The following is a 22788-nucleotide window of genomic DNA, read 5'->3' as shown; positions in this document are numbered from 1 at the left end:
GACTGCCTTGGTATTTATGAATACAGGTATCTAGTCTGCATCACCTTCTTCCGACACGCTGCCCTGGAATGTGTACATTTCTTCTCCAGAGACTGAACATTTCCTAAAGGTACAAACTTCCCTGTTCTACTTTCTGTCCCATACTCTCTTGCCTGGTATAGTTTTCCGGTGCTGTAACACATGGCTCTTGGCCGATATCCAGTGACAATACCTAATACTAGGGAACATTTATTGATCACCTATTACATGCACCGAACCAAGTGTCTGACATCCATTTTTCTAATTTAATCGTCACTAAAATTCTATGTGGCATATGCCATTATTATGCTCACTTTGAGCACAGGGAAACTAAGGTGTAAAGAGGTTAAGTGACTTGCTCAGACAGCGACTGAATAGGGATCCTGATTGGAATCCAGATCTTTCTATTCTTCCCCAACACAAGTAAATACATCACATACTTGGTAGCTCCCCCCTGTCATGAGCACATAACTGATTTATAGGAAGTAGCACAAAAAGCAATGTTTATTTAAAAAACAGGCTGATTGCAAAATTACTAGTACACACACACACACACACACACACACACACACACACACACACAGCCTGATGGAGGAAAAAAGCCAGATTTCTCCCAACCAAAACGACATGTGGATTGAGAATAGGCCAGGCTGCTTAAAGTTGGAGAAATTATTATAAACCAGAATTGTTTTAGAGAGCTGGTGCTTACATTTATGCTGGGATGGAAATGACGAACCAGGCCAAGAGATGAAGGGATAGGAAGATGGACCCTGGCATGGTGGGAGGGGCTCGTGGGAGATGCTGGCAGACGTGAGGGGCAAAGTGGTCACCTAAAGAAATGTTAAAGCTTGGGGAGAAAGTGGAAAGAAATTTTAGATCACTGGTAACAGAAAAACTGACCAAGGGACTATGTCTTCAGCAAGAGAAGACCCTACTTTGATGACATAAAACTATGTTACCATTCGATGAATCCAGCTACCAGCTCTTTTTAAAACTCAAATTTGATCACGTGACATTTCTGCTTAAAACCCTTCAAAGGTTCCTCATCTCCTACAGGATGAAGTCAAACCCCCTCACCACACGACACAAGGCCTTTCAAAACCTAACTCTGTCAACCTTTCCATCCTGTTTTGGTTTTCAGTTTGTGCTCCAAACACCCCACACTGCCTGTATATACTTCCTTCCCCACCCCTCATACCGTTTGTCCCCTGTGTGCCTTACTAACTTCTGGGAATGCTTCCCCCCTATGTGTGCAGATCAAGCTCCTTTGTCCTTGAGGTCACACCTTCAAAGAAGCCTTCTCTGACCACCCAATACAAAGAAGGCCCCTCCCTTCCATCCCCTATTTCCATCTTTCTCTTTCTAGCTTCTTGCATAGTTTTGTCACAGCATTTAATATATCATAATGTGGTATAATGTGGCATGCTAATCTGTTTGTATTTTTCTTTCCTCATAAGCTCTGCAAATGGTCTCGTTCACCATTTTCTCTCAGTGGTTAGGATGGTGCCCAAGGGTACCTAGTAGGTGCTCAATAAATATGTGCTGGTTGAAAAAAGAGAAGAGCCCTCTTTGGCTCTCAAGGATATAATAGCTAGGCCACTGAAGCCAGCCCCTCATGGAAACAAAGAAGTCCTTTTGGCTTCCATACAGCCCAGCCCACTGCCCAGCAGAAAAGCTGCTTCTGCTGATGTACCCATAATTGGGGAATCTACTGTTAGCTGCTAATTGAGATTCTGGAGATTCCAGGTCCCAGCTTTGTCTCTACCTTTTCCTCAAAGACAAGAGTACCATTCGACGGCTAATGCTGCTTATTATACAGGAACATGACAGTGTCTAAGATGTTGATCCCTGAGGTGCTTTAGTCTAGCTGGGGAAATGAAAAACCTACTCTGAAATGCAGGACACATGAAGCACCCAAGGCAGCGATCACAGTCGGGGTGTGGGACTGGAGCAGAGCCTTGAAGAACATATGCTTCAAATAGGAGGAAAAGAGCAAGGATTTCACTTAAAGATGTGGTTTGGTCCCAGAGAGAAAATGTCAAGGTGCTTTTGGAAGCGTAGGAGAGATATTACAACACATAAAGGAGGACTTGGGTAATTTCCAGTGTTCTCAGGATTACTCTTCTCATTAATTTTATGTAGCCCCTCTGAAATCCGGTATTGAATTCCCACTGAGCATTCAATATCAATCGCCCAGGAAAACTCCCATGAGCATATGCTTCTGGTTTCTGGGGACATCACTGTAGGAATAGGGCCACAGGCCTAGGGGATCAGTCACCTTATGACCACGAAATGATGGTTGAGTAAATCTTCCTAGAGAGCCAAGAAGTATAGAAGTTAAGATGCTGATTACACTCTTTCTTCTCAGTTTCCTCTCTGTCCTCCAGTTCTCTTCCTGATCCAGACCTAAAATCTCAGTGTCCTTTCTGACTCCTTCTTCTCCTTGACCCTCCATGTCAAATCAATTGTCAAGGCGTCTTGACTGCGTTTCCATAATGTTTTAAAAATCTATTCCCAACCCTCCATTCCTACTGCTGTACTCTGAGCTGCTACAAGAGCCAGCTAATTGCTTCTTTTCCCTCCAACAAATTGTGTCTTTTGTCCCATTCTTATCAACTGAATGATTGAATGAATTCCTTCCACACTCAGTCCTCTAATTTCCAAGGTAACAGCCAGCTGCCAGGTTTCTCAAAGTATGGTCCCCAAGCTAACAGTATCAATATCACTTGGAAACTGATTAGATATACAAATGACCAAGCTCTACCCAGACTTACTGAATCTGAAACTCTGAGGCTGGGGCTTGGCATTTGTTTGGACCAGCCCTCTAGGTGATTCTGATGCCCACAAAATTTGAGAACCACTGTCATAAAGCCACCCCAGAGTATGTAATGATATAAAGCACTAAATCTTTCAAGTAGCATGTATGAATTTTAATGGAAAATTTCTATATATCGATGCCTTAAGCCAGTGGTTCCTTACCTGGGGGCTAAAGACTCCTGGGGGCCATAGAACCACACAACACATGGAAACTAAGCATCACCTCTAGAATGAATACATAGGTAATACGTCCACCTACTTTTACTCTGATGGTCTACTTGTACATAGTCCCGCGTAATGAATAAAATACTAATTCGTTTAAAAGTGCTACTGATGATTGGGGTGATGGTTGCACAACTTTAGGAATACATTACGAATCATTAAATTGTGCACTTTAAGCAGGTGAATTGTATGGCAAGTGAATTGTATCTCAATAAAGCTGTTACATTTTTAAAAAGTGTTCCTGATGCAGCAATTCCACTCTTCTGGAGCATCTGCCCACGTGTACACCAGGACACCTGTCGACAATGGTAGTGCTGTCAACAGTTTGACTGGAAACAACACACATATACGTATCCATCAACCACGGATGGACGAACTCACTGTGATACATTAATACGTACAATGAACTATCAGGCAGTAATGAAAACGAAGGAACTACAGTTGCAGGCAACAACACGTGTGAATCTTACAAACATAATCTTGAGAAGAAGCAAGTCACAAAAGAATATATAAACTATGATTCCTTTTACAGCAAAACTATATTGTTTAGTGATCCGTATGTAGGTGGTCAAGCTATAAAGAATAGCAAGGAAATGATTACTGTAAATGTCAGGAGAGTGGTTTCCTCAAGGGTGGAAGAGAGGATTATGATGAGGAGGGGACACATGGGAATTTCTGGAGTGCTAGCAAATGTTTTGTTTCTTAACCTGGGTAATGGGTACATATGTGGGTGGTTCACTTTGTAACAATTTACTAAGTCGAGCATACATGGTCTGTGCCGTTTTCTGTATATGTTACATTACACAAGAAAAAACATTTTAAAATGAGAAAAAGTCTTATCAATACCTAACAGTTTGAGGGGATCTTTATATATTTCCTCAATGGGAAGTAAAACTGTAGTCTCATGGGGCACATGACCTCTTGCAGGGGGCTTAAAAATGGTCTTCATACCAAAAAAGAAACCTCTGCCTTAAACGCATGTTGGAAAATTTAGGTACAGAGACAGCCACATGGGAAACGATTGGAGAGCAGGTGGGGCTGGTGGGGAGGGAGGGGGCTCAATACAACCCACACAGGTACTTTACACGGAGTGCGAGGCCTGGATCAGCTGCACGTGAAGCAGCAGCTGCTGGGGCCAAACCAGGAGGCAACTTGGCATTTTGTTTCTTATCTTCTCACACTAGGAAACCAGGAAACGAGAATCTGATAAAACCATCTTCTGTCTCCCTTTTTTTTGTCAATTATTACTATTGTATCCTGTTTCTCTTACATAAATTTTTTCATAGATACTTTTCTCCCTTAAAACTGTATTTTTAAGTAGTGACCAAAGGTTAACGCAATGATGTACCCAAGACTCTATCAGAAAATTCCATAACTTCTTAAAAGAATCCCCTGATCTTTCTTCTCAGCTCAATTAACGTAGCTGTTCCCTGCCAGCCTTAATTATTTCTCCCAAGGGTTTCTCTGGTCTCTCCAGTTCTTGCTTCCAAGCTTTGCTCAATGAATCCTCTTAGCCCAAAGGCACAGCACTCCTTTGTGTGATCTACTTTCTGGCAGTTGGTGGAGATGAAAATAAAAACGTGGGGGTTTTTTGGAGGTGGTATCCTAACTTCCACCCCGTCACTTTGCAGCAGCCTTTATCTCCCAAACAGCCTGTGTCTTTTCTCGTTGTTTCTCTAGCTTGCAGGAGGAACAATGCCTTGGGTGTGAGGGATGAAGGAGAGGTAGAGGGTGGGTAGAAATGATGAGATTTTAATTCTGGCCCTCAAGAAAGCTGCAAAATGCCCTTCCTCAGAAATGTGTTTGTTATTCACAGTGACAAATTTCCCACAATTTGGGAAGTATAGAGTAAGATGGACCCAATCACATTGCAGGGTGACAGGGACACAGAAATCGATCCTGAGACCTCCACACTAAAATCTAGTTCTTGATGTTTCAGAGAAAAGTGATTCCCAAGTCTCCAGCTCCGGCCTCAAGAAGTGGCCAATTCACATCCTGCTGAACAAACCCCACAGAGCAGGAAGACCAAGTCGCCAAGATACCAGGTCCGTGTGTGGGTCCCAGAAGTGGCAGACCCCAGCTCGCTCATCTGATTTGAAAAGGCAGTTCTCTCCCTGGGCACGTAGCCAAACTCTGTCATTAAGTCCTTTTCTTCCCCCTTCTTCCGCCTACCCCCAATCTGGTTCAGGCCGTTGTTTCTCAGTCTAGTTGTGTAGGACACAGCTCCCTGGCCCATGCTGGTATGATGAGCCTTGCGCTCCCCCGGCTGAGGTAGTCAGCTCACGGCAGCTGGCCGCTCACACTGGCTGCCGGCCCTCACGCTGGCCACCAGCCACTCCTGGAGGCACACCGCAGCACACAGCAGTACACAGCAGCCCTGCTCCAGGGAGAGCTGTTGTTCACAACCTTAGCTGTAGAGGGTGCAGCTCACTGGCCCATGTGGGAATCGAACCAGCCACTTGGGCGTTAGGAGCACGGCGCTCCAACCACCTGAGCCACCGGGCTGGCACAAGAAGTCTTATTCTGTGCAGAATATAAGAGGGATTCTTCCTCCTCCTGCATCCTGATGAATTAAAATAATTTCGAAAGATGCCCTAGAAAACAAAGGCAGAAGTATATGGCCACAAACGAGTGTGGACCTAGGAAATTATTTTAGAAGCATGACAGCCACGGGGTGAACTTTGTTTTCAAGGGAGTTGGAGAGTTGAGGGAAAGCTGTCTGGATGCTCTCACCTTTCTCCAAGTATCTCCTGGGTCTGGTATGGTATGAGGAAAACATTACCCTGGGCAATTGCCACCCACATCCACAAATGCCCTGGTGTGGATAGTGAATGAAGCAAATAAATGGAATTCTGGATCCCCATCACAGGCAGGTTGACAACCTCTCTCTATGCCATGGGCTAATTAGAATAAAAATGTATCTTGTGTTACCAAGTAAATGTGTTCCTGTTTTTTGCAAATGGAAGCATATTTTTAAGGGGCCTGGGGAAATCTTACTCTTTAACAAAGCAGGGATCACCAACTGGCAGATAACCAAATCTCACTGGCTAACACAATGTTTTGAAAGTTTTGGAATACGAATGCTTTGATGGGTGGGGGAGGAGGAGCTCCCTAACTTTCCAAAATCCCCACTGCTCTTAATTGCATTTATCCTGGCTGCTCAATGCATTCATTTTGCTTGGCTGGTGCTCAAAGGCTTTTAAGTATGGCACTCTGCTATTTAAAGAATCTTAATATATGTGTTATATATTATAATTATATTACATATATAACAGTCATTTTACTGTATGAATAACCACTGAATTATTTACATATCTGGCATATCTGGATTTGCACATATGGGGTTTTATGAAAGCAGTGCTACCAAGTCTCCTTTTTCCTAAACAATTCTGTAATTCCATCCCAGAAGCTAGGTTTGGATGAGAAGTTATTACCTCACCTTATTCTAGTCTTCTTGCTCTCTTGAGGTCTACTGAAGCTGCCAACCTTCTGCTCCAAAAATTGGCAATTTCCATTAGGAAAAACAGGATAGTTATTTCATTTTTATAAATAAATGGGAGGTGCATGTTGCAGCAGAAAGAAGAAGAGAAGCAGCAGCTCCGGGCCCAGACGCCTTACATGCTGAGTGCCAGAGACTGTCCTTCAGCCTTCATCAGCCAGGTTAATGGCAGAGGAATGACTGTGTCCCAATGGGCTCCAATGGCACAGTGGGAAAGGAGAGACTGCAAGTCACTGCTACCTGTAACGTACTGCTCATGCAGACGTGACACCTGGCTTTGCATCCCCGGGTACCAGTAACTAAGTTATATGGGTCTTCCTGTTGCTTTCCCAGGCTGTTGCCCTGTTTCAAACTGATCCTTACACCGCTGTGGAACAGTTCCTTCATCTTCAGAGGGAGGGAGTGCCAAGCAGCTTTCTAACGAAAACATGGCAGTAAGAGTCCGGTCCTCTCAGGCACATGCCCACTTCCTTCCTCGCCAGATGAGAACAGCCAGGGTAGCGTGGCTACCTCTTCTCAGCTCCCCGTGTCAGTGCTAAGACACTCACCATTCTTTACCACAACTAGAGTCACTGCCAGCTGTCTTCAGACTAGGCTAGTGCGTCTCACACGTTCTGATCTTGGGAAGGAAGTAACTTCTGTGGCTGCCTCAGGAAAAAGCATGATCACCACATTCAGGCCCAGGCAGGTTAAAGACGCATTTGGTTCATCGCTGAGGTTCTTTTGTTTCTTTTATGGTTCTGCCAGGTCTCTCAAATCTCTTGCTAAATTGCTCCCATGGCTGCCAGCTTTCCAGGTGAAAGCTGGAGGGGATGAGGGAGGCCAAGCCCTGTGATCTGCGCTGCCTCAACAAGGGGCTGTGCGGAAAATGATGGTGACACCAGCTGGCCCCGGGGAGCCCCTCACATTCCGCACCCACTCGATGAATGTTAAATAGTCTTCATTTAACAAATATTTATTGTGGGCCTACTAAGCACGTAGCACTTTATAGGAGATTATAATAAATTAATAAGACGTTACTCTCCTTGGAACTCAGTGTCTCTACACTGTCCAATATGGTAGCCACAGGGCACATAAGTTTAAAATGAATTAAAATTAAATATTCAGTTGCTCAGTGGCAGTAACCACATTTCAAATGCTCAATAACCACATGTGTCGAGTGGCTATTGCTTTGGACAGAGATTACAGAACATTTCCATCACCACAGAGTTTATGGATGGTGCTGGTCTATAGGGGAAACCAGGCAAGAAAACAAATTGTCACTCATACAAAACCAAAAAGACCATTTGGAATCTACTGTTAAGTGTAACATGGGCTATAAGGAAGGTAACATGCAAAATACCACGGGCACTGGGGGAAAAGCAACGAAGTCGAAGCCACGTCCCAGTATCAACACCCCAGCGATGGGCCAGGGAAATACACTTTTTCTATTCCCATGACAACCTTGATTTCTCATCTTTATAGTTAATCATTAGGAAAAGCAGGCTCTGTGATAAACTTGGGAGGAATTTCCCATTATCAGAAAGAACTAAATGGGTAGCAATTTTGTATTTGCTATTCAGAGTAAAGGAAATTAAGACCCATGCCGAAAAGTAATTTAAATGGAATTCTTTCTGTGACTCCAACTCAATAAATATTATCGAGCACCTACTAGGTCTTACTCAAAGATAAGAGAAATTCTTATAATCTTGTAGGGGTGAGGCAAACATGTATGAGATTACAATATTCAGCAGAGTGATATATTATAATGGAGGTACCAAGTGCTATCCAATTAGTCCTAAGAAAGACTAATTAATTCCAAAGGAGGGGCTGCTTCATGATGAAGGAGGTATTTGAACTCATCCCTAAGACGACAGGCAGGATTCCCACAGTGGGAGATGGGAGAGTGAGGCCCTTCTAGTGGGGAAAGCTGCAGAGGCCTGAAAACACACGACACATTTTGAGGATGACAGGAATCTCATATAACAATTTCATGTCCAAAATTCAACTATAGAAAAGAGAGAGAGAACCAAAGCCAAAATCCAAAGAAAAACAGAAGTCATTAATTCTGGGTGAAGTAGGACTTCATATGGGAGCCCCTCAGGGAAGATCTGGAGGCCCTGCTGAGAAGTCGGGCTTCATTCCGAAACGTGCAGGGACCATGCAAAGCATTTAAACAGGAAGGAGACACCATCAGACCCACAGTTAGGAAAACTGGCGATAGTGTGCTGGCAAAAATGACTGACAGTGTAGAAAGTGAGTCAAGAGGTTGGGATCCCAGCTGGGAGAGCTAATCCCGCAGAAACACGATAAGGGGCAGAATGAGAGCGCTGTCAGCCTGAATGGAAAGGAGGGAAGAGGTGTGGTCTGTGCATGATGCAGCCACAGGAATGACAAATGTTAGCAGTGGGAACCAACCACCGGTACAGGCCCTGGGACCACGTGCCTTGGTCACTACTGAGTTGACATAAAGAATACAGACAATGGTATGTCTGCATGTGTCCTTGGGGAGAGCCCACTACTTCTGTGCTCATCTCCAAGGCTGCAATAGGTGGTTGGAGCAGGTGGTTTGATCTTCATGGGATATGGCCATCTTGCAAACACATGCCATTGATCAGAAAGAGTCACCACTACTGAAAAAACAAACAGCACCTAGGAAGAGTCAGCAGAAAATACCTTTATTAAAATTAACAAAAATATATAGTTAATAGTAGCAATACTTATTAATAACTTCTGCATTCCTGGGTATAAATGTATTTGTCCAAGAAGTACTTCACCCTCATTTGATGTCTTTCCACTTTCGACCCTCAAAGCTATTTGTGGGAGAGCTCACTCGATCGTCTCTAAAACTGCACACAGCTTGACTACATTTTCCAGCCTCCATTGCACTAGATGTGGTCCTATGACTGAGTTCTTTCTAATGGAATGTTAGAAGTGATGTCTGCAGCTTCCGGGCCTGGCCCATAAAACCCTCCACCAAGCAAGTCCCTCGCTCCTCCTTTCAGCTTGATGCAGGTGGGTCCAGCAGCTTTCCAAGTGATAGCGAAAGGTAGAGTCACAGGACAGAAGGAGCCCAGGTCCCAAAATTACCACTTCTGGAGAACTGCCTGCCAATAAGGGACGCATATTTTGGTTTTCACATGGGCTATTAACAAACTTCTATGGTTGTAGAACCAATTTACATCTGGGCATCTGTTCATTACCTTAACTAATACAAACTCTTATCATCCTTATTTTATTTTGTGTACAGCTCATCTATATACTTAAAACAAAACCTGTTAAACTGTAAACACCTTATTTTTGTTTGTGGTTGCTCAAGTGGTTCTTAACTAAGGCTATCAAAGGGACTTCCAACTGTGGGTGAATTGTTATCCTCATTAATAATATAGAGAGGTGTCCAGCCGCTCGGTCGTACGAGGACAGAGAATGAATGGGGAAACAATGCCTGAAGCCTGTCCTTTGCGGTCTATGAAATTTTGTCTGTCTGGGAAGATGGTAAAGCACAACTGCCTTGACGTATTAAAAAAGAAAACAAGTCCAGTCCTACATGAAGCTATTTACCTACAGCAAGAGCTAAACAAAACCGCGTCACAGTCTACTGATGCAGCTGCAGCTCCTCCCGACTGTGTGACCCTAGACAAGTCACATAACTGCTCCTGGTCCCGATTTCTCCATGGATGAAGCAAGGGCTGACCCATCCAAGTCCCTAAAGTCTTTTCCAGCCCTACCATCGCTGGAATCTATTGATTAGTCAAGCAATCCAGTTAAACGGGCTCATTAAATTTATTGGGCAATTTATGACTCTTTCAAAATAAATTATTTTTTAAGTTTCCAACCTTTAATGAAAGTAGAGGCTAATAAAACACTAAGGTAGGTTTTAGGGTTTTTTTACATGACAAAAGTAATTAAGATGTTTGGATAGTATCATTTAAAAAATCTTTTCTCACAGATAAAAAAATGTGATTTCATTTTAGACTGTATTTCTTTGATTACTAGTGAGGGCATACACTTTTAGATGTTTATTAGCTATTTGTATTTCCTCTTTCACAGGTCATTTAGGTCTTACGATGAGAACACTTGCAGTAGGGTCACAGGAGGGATATTATCGCGTCTCTCAGCCAGTGACCCACTAATGGGGGGGGGGGGTACCTTGCCCAGAACTGTCCCCAGCTCAACAGACCGGCTATAGGACAGCTCAACAGTCCTGCCACTGGTTCAGCTCTGTGCCTCCCAACTCTGCCCGCCTTTCATTATGCATTCAATTCAATGGAATAAAAGTGGCTGCAAGCATCACATTGTGGGGTTCCATATTTATCCTCTTTCTGTGACAGCCACATGCAATTTTCTCAGTTGAGAAGTCAAAGGGGTTACAAATTTTACCTAGGACGAGGAAACCCAGCTGGGCTGTTTGAACCTCTTTCTACTTTTCCATGAATAAAGATTCTACAGACGGGTCCTAAACAAACAAAATTACTAATGATGTATGAGAGAGATAGGTCCTCACATGCAACCGGTCTGGGAGACACTGGCTCTCCCTGGTAAATTCCAGAACAAAAATGTGTTTTTGCCAAAGAAACCCTGTAACTAGATCTGCACTGAGGTCACACAGAGAGCGGAAGTGATGAATCAGAAGGCATTTTTTGGCTCTGCTGGTTTTCGAAACCTAACCCTGCTCTGTGACCACAGCACTGTCCCCACCTCACCCTTCTGTGTCTAGGTGACAGTGCAAGTGCAGTGATTCAAGGGATGGAAAAAACAATTCTCTCCTGCCATCTGGGTTCTCTCAGCACAATAAAACAACACTGTTGGTTTCAAAAGCATTTAGAATTTCCTTTGAAAAATAGATTAAAAAAACTGACAGGTAAATTTCAATGAGGATCCTCTACAAAAACGCCCAGTCCCCAGCGTCCCCGAGTTCAGATCCAGGAAACACTAGCAGGAGTGCTGTCGGATCTCAGCCACTGGAGCAAGAAGGGAGAAGCGCTTTTTGGCAAAAGGTCCTTATCCTTGTGGCTGTCACTGTCTGGGGTGGCAGGAACGGGCAAAGACAGCTGGATCTGAGGCTCTGACGTACCACAAACAAATGTGCGCTGAAGGCACACAGCATGATCATGGTTTCCTTGTCTTCTTGGCTGCATAAGAGAAGCTGCATTTTTTCCCTACTCATTGCAGCATACCCACTGCACCGCAGAGAGCCGCGATGGGTGGCACCCGCAGATGAAAGCAAGGACAGGAATGTAAAAACACATCCCGATGACAATTTCCAGCTCAAAATGACTGAACTCCCAGGCAAATTTCAGTGGTAAAATGCATTCATGTTTGTGTCGACAGAAACCACACACCCCACCCTAAAAGCCAATACCAACAACCAAAAAGTCAATGGAAAACAGTACAGCATAACACGGCAAGTATAATGTGACCTGATTTGGCTCAGTAGGGAACAGCATGGAATAGTGTGCAGCAAATGACAAATTACTGCATTTTTGCTGCATTAAGAAAACATTCTCAAAGACTGAGGCAACACAGAAATATCTGTGTGTTTTCTATCTCAGCTCCTGCCCAGTCCCAGGTTGCCCCCACCCCCCATGACAGATTCACCGATCTAGTCTTTAAAAATAAAAACAACTTCCGTCCTCCCTTTCTCTCCCACTCTGCTCCCCACCCCCAACACATATTAACCAAAGAAAAAATGATCAGAATTAAAGTCAATATTTATTGAGTGCTGACTGCATACACTGTACTGAAGGATGGGGCTGAGCACAGGCCAGCAGGAGAGTAACAAGGAGAGACAAAGTCCTCGCCCTGCCTTGTTCAGCAGTGAGGGCAGCCAGGCTGGAGAGGTCCAGGGAGGGAGTGGCCATCAGGCAAGAGGGTGTCCAGGCTGAAGAGCAGGGCCTAGTTCCCATCCCTGTTCAATTCTGGGCAGCAGCTTCCCCAGGACCTCTACCTGTTTGTTTAGCCTGTCGAACAAACAGAACTTGTGACCATTTGTACGCACAGAGGTAAACTTGCCTTGACCCATTAAGCCCCTTCTGACAAACAAACAGCTTTTTTATTGAAAGAAAACAGAGTCAAATACACAAATACTCAATATACAGCTTGATGACATTCTACATATGCATATACCCACGAAACCACCACACCGATCAAGGACCATCTAACCAAGCGGCAAGCCAAACCGATCGGCTGTAGAGAAAGGCTGGAAGACAATCTCTAACTGCCTTGGATCTCTAATACGCCTTTCAAAAGTTGTTTTATTGCTGTTGTTGATTTTATTTTGCTGTTTAGAGGTAATCTACTTTATTGAGGGTGGAGGTCCACTCAGACAGGATCTAGAAAACATTCTCCTAGCAGGCACACACTCACTCATTCAGGGCAGAATTTCCTACTTGTTTAGGGATCTTTCAGGATCCCTAACATTTAAGGAATGTTTAAGAAAACATTCAGGATTCAACCTATTGTTGCCATATATTTGCATCCTTCTTTATGTTTAGAAACAGGGTGTAAAGCAGTTTAACTTTTACATGTAATCTGGGTACTTGGTCTTACATAACACTACAAACTTAATTTCTTCTGTTTTTTTTCTTTGTGAACAATTTCTTTTCCATGGTAGAACAGTGGTAGAATGTTATTTTTCAGTCTTCAAGTCTCCCTTTTCCAGCTTTGTCTTAGAATTTAAACGAACGGGATAAAAAAAAATTAAGCCTGATTTTCTTTTAAAGAAAAACAAAACAAACCTCTCAGTGTGGAACATGATCCATGTATTAAAATTGAACAACCAGCTCTTTCCCACAGCAACGGATAATTTAAGATGATCTAATATTAACCGTGTGATGCTTTATATCGGTCAAGGATTTAAATGCTCAGATTTTAAGCACTTACGTTTTTATAACACAGAACACAGAACAATATTAGTTAGCATATTATCTCATGTAGTAGTCACACCTTTCTATCAATTTATGACACCATACGGGCTGTTTTCAAAAAATGCTATGTTTATGTTGAAAATTATGGTGGTCAGGATATAAGTGTAGCGTAAGGAAGCAAATACGCGCTTCCTACAGTGAAGCATTACAGACTACGACACGCTGCTGATGAAATCACAATGCAATTTTAGCTTTAATTTTAGCTCTACCAGCTGTGATGATTTCTTAGTTTATATATTATTTCTCAAAATATGTCAACCTTTTTAAATGCATAGGCATAAAAATCAAGAAAACAGAGAACTAAGATCCCATTTTGAAATGGATCTCAAAGCTTGTGTTTTCCATTTTCCCACAGCACTTTAGCAGTCACTAACACGCCTGGGGGACACACATAATCGCGCTATTGAAAATGCCTACTTTTCCTTCCCCATTGCAGTTCTGTCAATTAGCAATCCTAATCACTTAGTGGCATAAGTGATCACATTTCTGTGTACTTCTGCCAGTGTCTGATGATTTCCCAACTGCATGAGTTTTATTGAAACATGGAGCACAAAGCGCTCCTCATGCATCTGAGGGAGGGGACTCAGAGGTGCTCTGCAGCTCACAGGAAAGGTGGACACAACCTCACTGTTCCAATGACCCTGAGAAAGTCACTTCTTCATTCTATGCCTTATTTTCTCTACTTGTAAAAACTAAACCACCAGCCCCCCAAAAACAAAACACAGAAAAACAAGCTCCTCGTTAAATGTCTACATCAAGCTCTCAAAGCTTTAAAGAGAAGGTGTCACCTAGTTACTAAGTTTTTTTTATTACGCCCACAATGTTGACAACTTCAGTTTAGGTTCCCTTAAGCAGCTAAATCAAGGACTCCCGATGGTTACAACAGCAGGCATGATTACTTAAGTTACTTGAAACTTTTGGCCTTAAATGGTGAGTGAAGTTTAAAAATAAAAAATAAACAACGAAAAAGAACCTCACTGAATTCTAGGTCTCAAGAGAGACAAGTTGTTCCAACTTGGGGAAAAAATGTGGACTGGTTTTTGTTCTGTTTTCATGTCCCCCCTGGCGGGAGGGAAGCCAGAGCGTAGCATGTGTTGTGGACACATCTTTGGGAATAACTGGTATCCAGGAAAAGTAGCCGGATCACATGCTATCAGGGTTAATTTTTTTTATCTCTTAACCATCTTTTCTGGGGTGTGAAGAGTTAACACTAGCAAGGCGGGAACTTCGCTTTTTCACCCCTTGAGATTCTGGCTATTTTTTTAAACTTTTAACCCTATCTTCTTGGCAGAAAGGGGGACCTGGCTGTGAACTCTGGCAACAGGGCCAATCCCTAATACTCCTCTGGGTCTGGCATTATGTAAGAAATGTAAATGCTCGGTTCATCCAAATAGGACTTTCCAGCAAAGCCTGGCTCCGCGCCAGCACCTCCTCAGAGAGGGAATAACCTTCAAACTCCGGCCCAGCAAAGCTTTAGACAGCAGAGTCCCAGGCCCGATGTGGACTTACAAACCAGTTCTCAGTGAGAACGATCTGGGTCCCATCCTTGCCTTTGGATATTTATCAAGATCTGACAAATCTGCTAGGACCCTGATAAAAATGCCCTTCATCCTCAGCAGAGAGAACACAGCCTCAGGCTGTGGAGATGCAGTCAAGTTAGCTGTGTGGTCCCAGGTCATGAAAGGTTGGAATTTAGTCACAATCTGTGCCTACTGCCCTGGGAGAAGAGAACAGAAGCTACTTACAAACAGCCCTTCCCACTCCAGGCTCAGCCCTCAGTACTCAAGCTCTGGGAGGAGCTCTAATGCAGAAACTGTCCCGTCCCACAAATATAAAATGGCATTTCATAAACACTGACATGCAGGAGCTTCACTTGAGACGTCTTCCTTCCTCTCCTCTCCAAATGTCCCGCCTTTTCTGCTTCCTTCTTCTCTGCCAGGAGTAGACTAATAAGTGACTCTAGGAGCACTTTTCCCTCTCTTCAGATCCTGGCACTCTCTTCTTGCCTTCCGCCATACTCCTCCTCTCTCCGCACTGCCCCTCTGTGCCAAAAATCTCTCTGAGATGCTGCTCACTGAATCTCATTGAAAGAGGTAACTGACACCAAGAGTGGGCTCTTTCCTGGATAAAGGGCTAATAGGGAAGTAACCACTAGAGGGTGACATAATTACACACAAACACATTCCTTTGGGACCCTACAAGACCAGAGCCTGCCAGGCACCCAAGCTGTGGGCCTGCAGGCATAAGTAGATGAGCAGCACATCTACCCACAGGCTGTGCACTCACACAGGCGGCTCTCCCTACACACACACACCCTCTCACTGACCTGCTTTGGCGAGCAAATCAGCCTTTTAAGTGTTTTGCTTGAAAGCCACACCTCACCAGGGCCCAATACTGCTGATATTATAGTCAATCTCATTCAGTGTTTGTTGGCTTCTTTTTAATACAGTTTTTGAAAGGGGAGGTTATCTCTTTTTTTTTTTTATTTTTTATTTCATTTCTTTCATTTTTCAATTACAGTTGGCATTCAATACTGTGTTATTTTCAGGTGTATAACACAGTGATTAGACATTGATATAACTTATGAAGGGATCCCCACCGGTAATGCTGGTAACTATTTGACATTATAGTTATTACAATATTATTGACTATATTCCACCTGCTGTATTTTCCATCCCTGGGACTATTTTGAATCTGCTAATTTATACTTCTTTTTTTTTTCTTTGGTTGTTTTACTTATTGCTGTTTCCAAACATCTAAAACAGTGACTAGCATAGCATGTTTAATGAGTATATGTTTGTTAGAGAAATTAAATAACATAAAACCATAAAAAATAATGAAACTCTCAAATAAGGGTGTTTCTAGATGTAAAGCTGAATAAAATGGTAATAGACATTGGGAACAAAATAAAAGACAACAACAAAAAGCATAGCCTCATTAATCCATGAAGTTTTAGGCAGACAAGGATAAAAACATCAGCTGAATAATAGCAGTACAACATTTTGTTTTATTCTCTGTGAAATATGCCCCTAAAATAATTTAAAATGAAAGATAATTTTGGAGGGACTTCCGGAAAAATGGCGGCGTGAGGTGAGCCTCTGTAAAGCTCCCCTGGAATTTACAAAGAATCGAACAACAAAAACTCCACAAAGGACTCCCTGCACAGCAGACAGGCAAGACGAAGAGGCCCACTACCGACTGAAATCACCTACAGGTGGGAGATTCGCACGAGTGGAGGGAGGAGGAGGAAAGGGAGAAGCGCGGAGACGGAGCCGCGCGGGCGCAGGACGCAGACCCAGCTCAGTGCGCCGAGCTCGCTGCTTCCCGGAGCTACCGCAGCTGCGGGAGAGGGAAGAACCCGGACTGCTAGGGCTCCGCTTATGGCCCACAGGGCTGAGGGGACAGCATATAACACGGCTGAACCCAACGCTCACGGCAGAGACCTCGGAGAAAAGACTGAGGGAAAAAGGCTGAAAACGGGGGTTTAAGCCAGCACTGCCGAGCAGAGAACGGAGCCTTAGGCACTGAGACCAGCCGCCCCCTCCCTCCCCTCCCGGAGCTCGCCCCGCCCCCACCTGCCCGGTGCTAGAAGCGAAACAGTAGCAGTGTCAGATCAAAACAACAGAAAATTTGCTGTTTTGAGAACTGTGGACGGCAAACAAAAATTCACAGCCCAACTAGTTCCAGCAAAGGGGAGAGAGCTGTGGAAGCAGGACCGGCTATGGTGGTGGTCGCCGCCATTGCTCTGGCCCACCTCTCACAACTCACCCCGCCCCTGACCCCACCTATCTGGGCGGATCCCTGCAGGAGTAAACAGAACTGCTGAAACACACGGGCTCTGAATCAGGAGCTGGAAGAGCTTTGGAACATCAAAAGCTCTCCGCATACCCACCGGGACACTGCGCCCTGTGACCTAGACGAACTATTAACAGAGGAGAAGCCCGTCTCCCAGGGAATTACCCCACTGTGTGAGAAGTTGGAATAGTGCAGGGAAAACATAGCACTACTGTGTGGGAGAAGAAAAATAAGTTGCAGTTGGAGAAATAATAAAACATTCTACCAACAAGCACTGGCAAACAAAAGAAAGACCGCATTCTATCAACCTGTTGCAGAAGTCACTCCTGTAGATGTCTAGGAAGAGAAATAGTAAACCAGTAATCGCCATGAATAACCAAGGCAACAAGATAGCTCAGAAAGAAAGTGAAAATCTCCAGAGAAGGCACTTAAAGATACAGAAATATGTGACTTAAATGACAGAGAATTCAAGATTGCAGTTCTGAAAAAACTCAACGAGATACAAGACAACACAGATAGGCAGTTAAAGGAACTCAGAAACTCAATCAAAGAACAGCATGAGCATTTTACGAAAGAGATTGAAATCTTAAAAAAGAACCAAATAGAATTTCTGGAGATTAAGAACTCAATAGAAGAAATTAAGAATGAAATAACCAGCTTAGGTAGTAGAGTTGACCAGATGGAGCAAAGAATCAGTGACATCGAAGATAGAAACCTGGAAATGACACAAATAGAAGAAGAAAGAGACTTGAGACTTAAAAGAAATGAAAGAACTCTACAAGAACTTTCTGACTCCATCAGAAAGAGCAATATAAGAATAATGGGCATACCAGAAGGAGAAGAAAGAGAGAAGGGAACAGAGAATATATTCAAACAAATTGTCGATGAGAACTTCCCAAATTTGTGGACAGAACTGGACCCTCGAATCCAAGAAGCAAATAGAACACCTAGTTACCTCAATCCCAACAGACCTTCTCCAAGGCACATTGTATTGAAGCTGTCTAAAATCAACGACAAAGAAAGAATCCTCAAGGCAGCCAGGGAAAAGAAGACGGTAACTTACAAAGGAAAGCCCATTAGATTATCATCAGATTTTTCAGCAGAAACTCTACAAGCCAGGAGGGAGTGGAACCAAATATTCAAACTATTGAAAGAGAGAAATCATGAGCCAAGAATAATATATCCAGCAAAGATATCCTTTAGATATGAAGGAGGAATAAAGACCTTTCCAGACATACAGAAGCTGAGGGAATTTTCTAATACACGACCTGCACTACAAGAAATACTAAAGGAGGCTATTCGACCACCATCAATAGGGACAATTTGTGGCAACCACAACTCAAAAAGGGGGAGAGTAAAGGCCTGAACCGGAATATGGGAATGGAGAAAGTAAGCGTGCTGAAGAAAATGGAATACTCTAAATATCAAACTTTCTTTTACATAAACTTAAGGGTAACCACTCAAAATAAATCCAGAATTGAAACATATACTGAAATAAAAGAAAAAACAGAGGGAAACATCATAGAATACCACCACACAGAAATAATAGACAACAACAAAAAGGCAAAGAAACAATGGAGACACAGCCTTACCAGAAAACTAAAGATAGAATGACAGGAAATCCTCACATATCAATAATCACCCTAAATGTAAATGGACTGAACTCACCAATAAAAAGGCACAGAGTAGCAGATTGGATCAAAAAACTAAACCCAACCATATGCTGTCTCCAAGAGACACATCTCAGCTACAAGGACAAGCATAGACTCAAAGTGAAAGGGTGGAAATTGACACTCCAAGCAAATGGTACCCAGAGAAAATCAGGTGTAGCCATAATGATATCAGATGAAACAGACTTCAAGGTGAAAAAGATAACAAGAGACAAAGATGGACATTTCATAATGGTGAAGGGGACTGTACAACAAGAAGACACAACAGTCATCAATATTTATGCCCCCAATCAGGGAGCACCGAAATTCACCAAGCAACTTCTAACAGAACTAAAGGGAGAAATTGACCAAAACACAATTATACTAGGGGACTTAAATACATCATTGACAGCTATGGATAGATCATCCAAACAGAAAATAAATAATGAAACAGTAGCCCTAAATGACACATTAGATGAAATGGACATAATTGACATTTATAGAGCACTTCATCCTAAAACATCAGACTATACATTCTTTTCTAGTGTACATGGAACATTCTCAACAAATTTAAGAAGATTGAAATCATACCATGCATATTCTCTGATCACAAGGCTTTGAAATTGGGTATCAACTGTAAAAAGAAAGCGGGAAAAAACACAAATACATGGAGACTAAACAACATACTTTTAAAGAAGGACTGGGTCAAAGAAGAAATTAGAGGAGAGATCAAAAGATACATAGAAACAAATGACAATGAAAATACATCCTACCAAAATTTTTGGGATGCAGCGAAAGCAGTTTTAAGAGGGAAATTTATCTCATTACAGGCCTATCTCAAGAAACAAGAAAACTCCCAAATAAATAACCTCATGTTACACCTTAAAGAACTAGAAAAAGAAGAACAAGTAAAACCCAAGGTCAGCAGAAGAAAGGAAATAACAAAAATTAGAGCAGAACTAAATGAAATAGAGAACAAAAAGACAATAGAAAAAATTAATATGACAAAGAGCTGGTTCTTTGAAAAGATTAACAAAATTGACAAACCCTTGGCTAGACTCACTAAGATAAAAAGAGAGAAGACACTGATTAACAAAATCAGAAACGTAAAAGGGGAAGTTATTACGGACACCACAGAAATACAAAGGATCATCCAAGAATACTATGAAGGACTATATGCCACCAAATTCAACAACCTAGAAGAAATGGACAAGTTCTTAGAAACATATAGCCTTCCAAGGCTGAACCATGAAGAACTGGAAAATCTAAACAGACTGATCACCAGTAACGAAATTGAATCAGTCATCCAAAACCTTCCCAAAAGCAAAAGTCCGGGACCAGATGGCTTCACTAGTGAATTCTACCAAACCTTCAAAGAGGATCTAATACCAATTCTGCTCAAACTCTTCCAAAAAATTGAAGAAGAGACAGTACTCCCTAACTCATTTTATGAGGCCAACATTACCCTGATACCAAAACCTGGTAAGGACAGCACAAAAAAAGAAAACTACAGACCAATATCTCTGATGAATACAGATGCAAAAATCCTAAATAAAATTCTAGCAAATCGAATACAACAATGCATTAAAAAGATTATTCATCACGACCAAGTGGGGTTCATCCCCGGGGCACAAGGATGGTTCAACATACGCAAATCCATCAATGTGATACATCACATAAACAAAATAAAGGACAAAAATCATATGATTATATCAATTGATGCAGAAAAAGCATTTGACAAGATACAACATCCATTTATGATTAAAACACTTAATAAAATGGGTATAGAAGGAAAATACCTTAACATAATAAAGGCCATATATGACAAACCCTCTGCTAATCTCATAATTAATGGAGAAAAACTGAAGCCCTTTGCTCTACGTTCAGGAACACGACAGGGCTGTCCCCTATCACCTCTGCTTTTCAACATAGTGTTGGAAGTCCTTGCCAGAGCAATCAGGCAAGAGAAAGAAATAAAAGGCATCCAAATCGGGAATGAAGAAGTTAAATTATCACTCTTTGCAGATGACATGATGCTATATATAGAAAACCCTAAAGACTCCACCAAAAAGCTATTAGAAACAATCAACGAATACTGTAAAGTTGCCGGCTACAAAATCAACGCACAAAAGTCCATTGCCTTCCTATATACTAACAATGAAATCTCAGAAAAAGAAATACAAAAAACAATTCCCTTTGCAATTGCAGCAAGAAGAATAAAATACCTAGGAATAAACTTAACCAAGGATGTGAAAGACCTATATGCTGAAAACTATAAGACATTTTTGAAAGAAATTGAAGAAGACACAAAGAAATGGAAAGACATTCCGTGCTCATGGATTGGAAGAATCAACATAGTTAAAATGGCCATATTACCCAAAGCAATATACAGATTCAATGCAATCCCCATCAAAATCCCAATGGCATATTTTAAAGAAATAGAACAAAAAATCATCAGATTTGTTTGGAACCACAAAAGACCCCGAATAGCCAAAGCAATCTTAAGGAAAAAGAACAATAATGGAGGTATCACACTTCCTGACTTTGGCTTGTACTACAGGACTACAATAATCAAAACAGCATGGTATTGGCAGAAAAACAGACACATAGACCAATGGAATAGAATTGAGAACCCAGAAATAAAACCACATAAATATGGACAGATAATTTTTGACAAAGAAGCTAAAAACATACAATGGAGCAAAGACAGCCTCTTCAATAAATGGTGCTGGGAGAATTGGATAGCCACGTGCAAAAGAATGAAACTGGACTGCTATTTGTCACCATGTACCAAAGTTAATTCAAAATGGATCAAAGACTTAAGCATAAGACCTGACACAATAAACTGCATAGAAGAAAACATAGGTACTAAACTTATGGACCTTGGGTTCAAAGAGCATTTTATGAACTTGACTCCAAAGGCAATGGAAGTAAAAGCTAAAATAAACGAATGGGACTATATGAAACTTAAAAGCTTCTGCACAGCAAAAGAAACTATTGACAAAATAAAGAGGCCACCAACTGAATGGGAGAAGATTTTTGCAAACAATGCCTCCGATAAGGGGCTAGTATCCAGAATATACAAGGAACTCATGCAACTCAACAACAAAAAAACAAACAACCCAATTGAAAAATGGGCAGAGGACTTGAAGAGACACTTCTCCAAAGAGGACATACAAATGGCAAATAGACATATGAAAAAATGCTCAACATCACTAATCATCAGAGAAATGCAAATCAAAACCACAATGAGATATCACCTCACCGCAGTCAGAATGGCTATCATCAACAAGACAAATAATAACAAATGTTGGAGAGGCTGTGGAGAAAAAGGAACCCTCATACACTGTTGGTGGGAATGCAGACTGGTACAGCCGTTATGGAAGGCAGTGTGGAGGTTTCTCAAAGAATTACGAATAGAATTGCCATATGACCCAGCAATCCCTCTTCTGGGTATCTACCCAAAAAATCTGAAAACATTTAGAGATAAAGACACGTGTGCTCCAATGTTCATTGCAGCTTTGTTTACGGTGGCCAAGACATGGAAACAACCAAAATGTCCTTCGATAGATGAATGGATAAAGAAGTTGTGGTATATATACACAATGGAATACTATTCGGCGGTAAGAAAAGATGATATAGGAACATTTGTGACAACATGGATGGATCTTGAGAGAGTAATGCTGAGCGAAACAAGTCAGACAGAAAAAGCAGAGAACCATGTGATTTCACTGATATGTGGTATATAAACCAAAAACAACAAAAGAACAAGACAAACAAATGAGAAACAGAAACTCATAGACACAGACAATAGTTTAGTGGTTGCCAGAGGGTAACGGGGGCGGGGGGTGGGGGGTGGGAGATGAGGGTAAGGGGGATCGAA

At 42.2% G+C, this 22788-nt stretch overlaps 1 protein-coding gene and 1 long non-coding RNA gene across 3 annotated transcripts in view; both read right to left on the bottom strand.

Annotated features, from left to right (window-relative positions):
• WNT5B (Wnt family member 5B) overlaps window positions 1–22788 on the bottom strand; it is a 113642-nt gene that overhangs the window by 17816 nt on the left and 73038 nt on the right. The gene's annotated exons all lie outside the window — the stretch shown is intronic.
• Window positions 12229–16135, bottom strand: LOC141570052 (uncharacterized). Its single transcript, XR_012493811.2, has 2 exons — window positions 15320–16135; window positions 12229–12495 (listed from the first exon to the last, which is right to left on the bottom strand). It is a non-coding gene; the product is annotated as an uncharacterized LOC141570052 (long non-coding RNA).

This window comes from Rhinolophus sinicus, chromosome 1 (genome assembly GCF_057876585.1).
Source record: "Rhinolophus sinicus isolate RSI-liver-muscle chromosome 1, RSI-T2T, whole genome shotgun sequence".
Taxonomy (NCBI): Eukaryota; Metazoa; Chordata; class Mammalia; order Chiroptera; family Rhinolophidae; genus Rhinolophus; species Rhinolophus sinicus.
The sequence above is the reverse complement of the archived record's forward strand: the minus strand, read 5'-3'. Positions and strand labels throughout refer to the sequence as shown.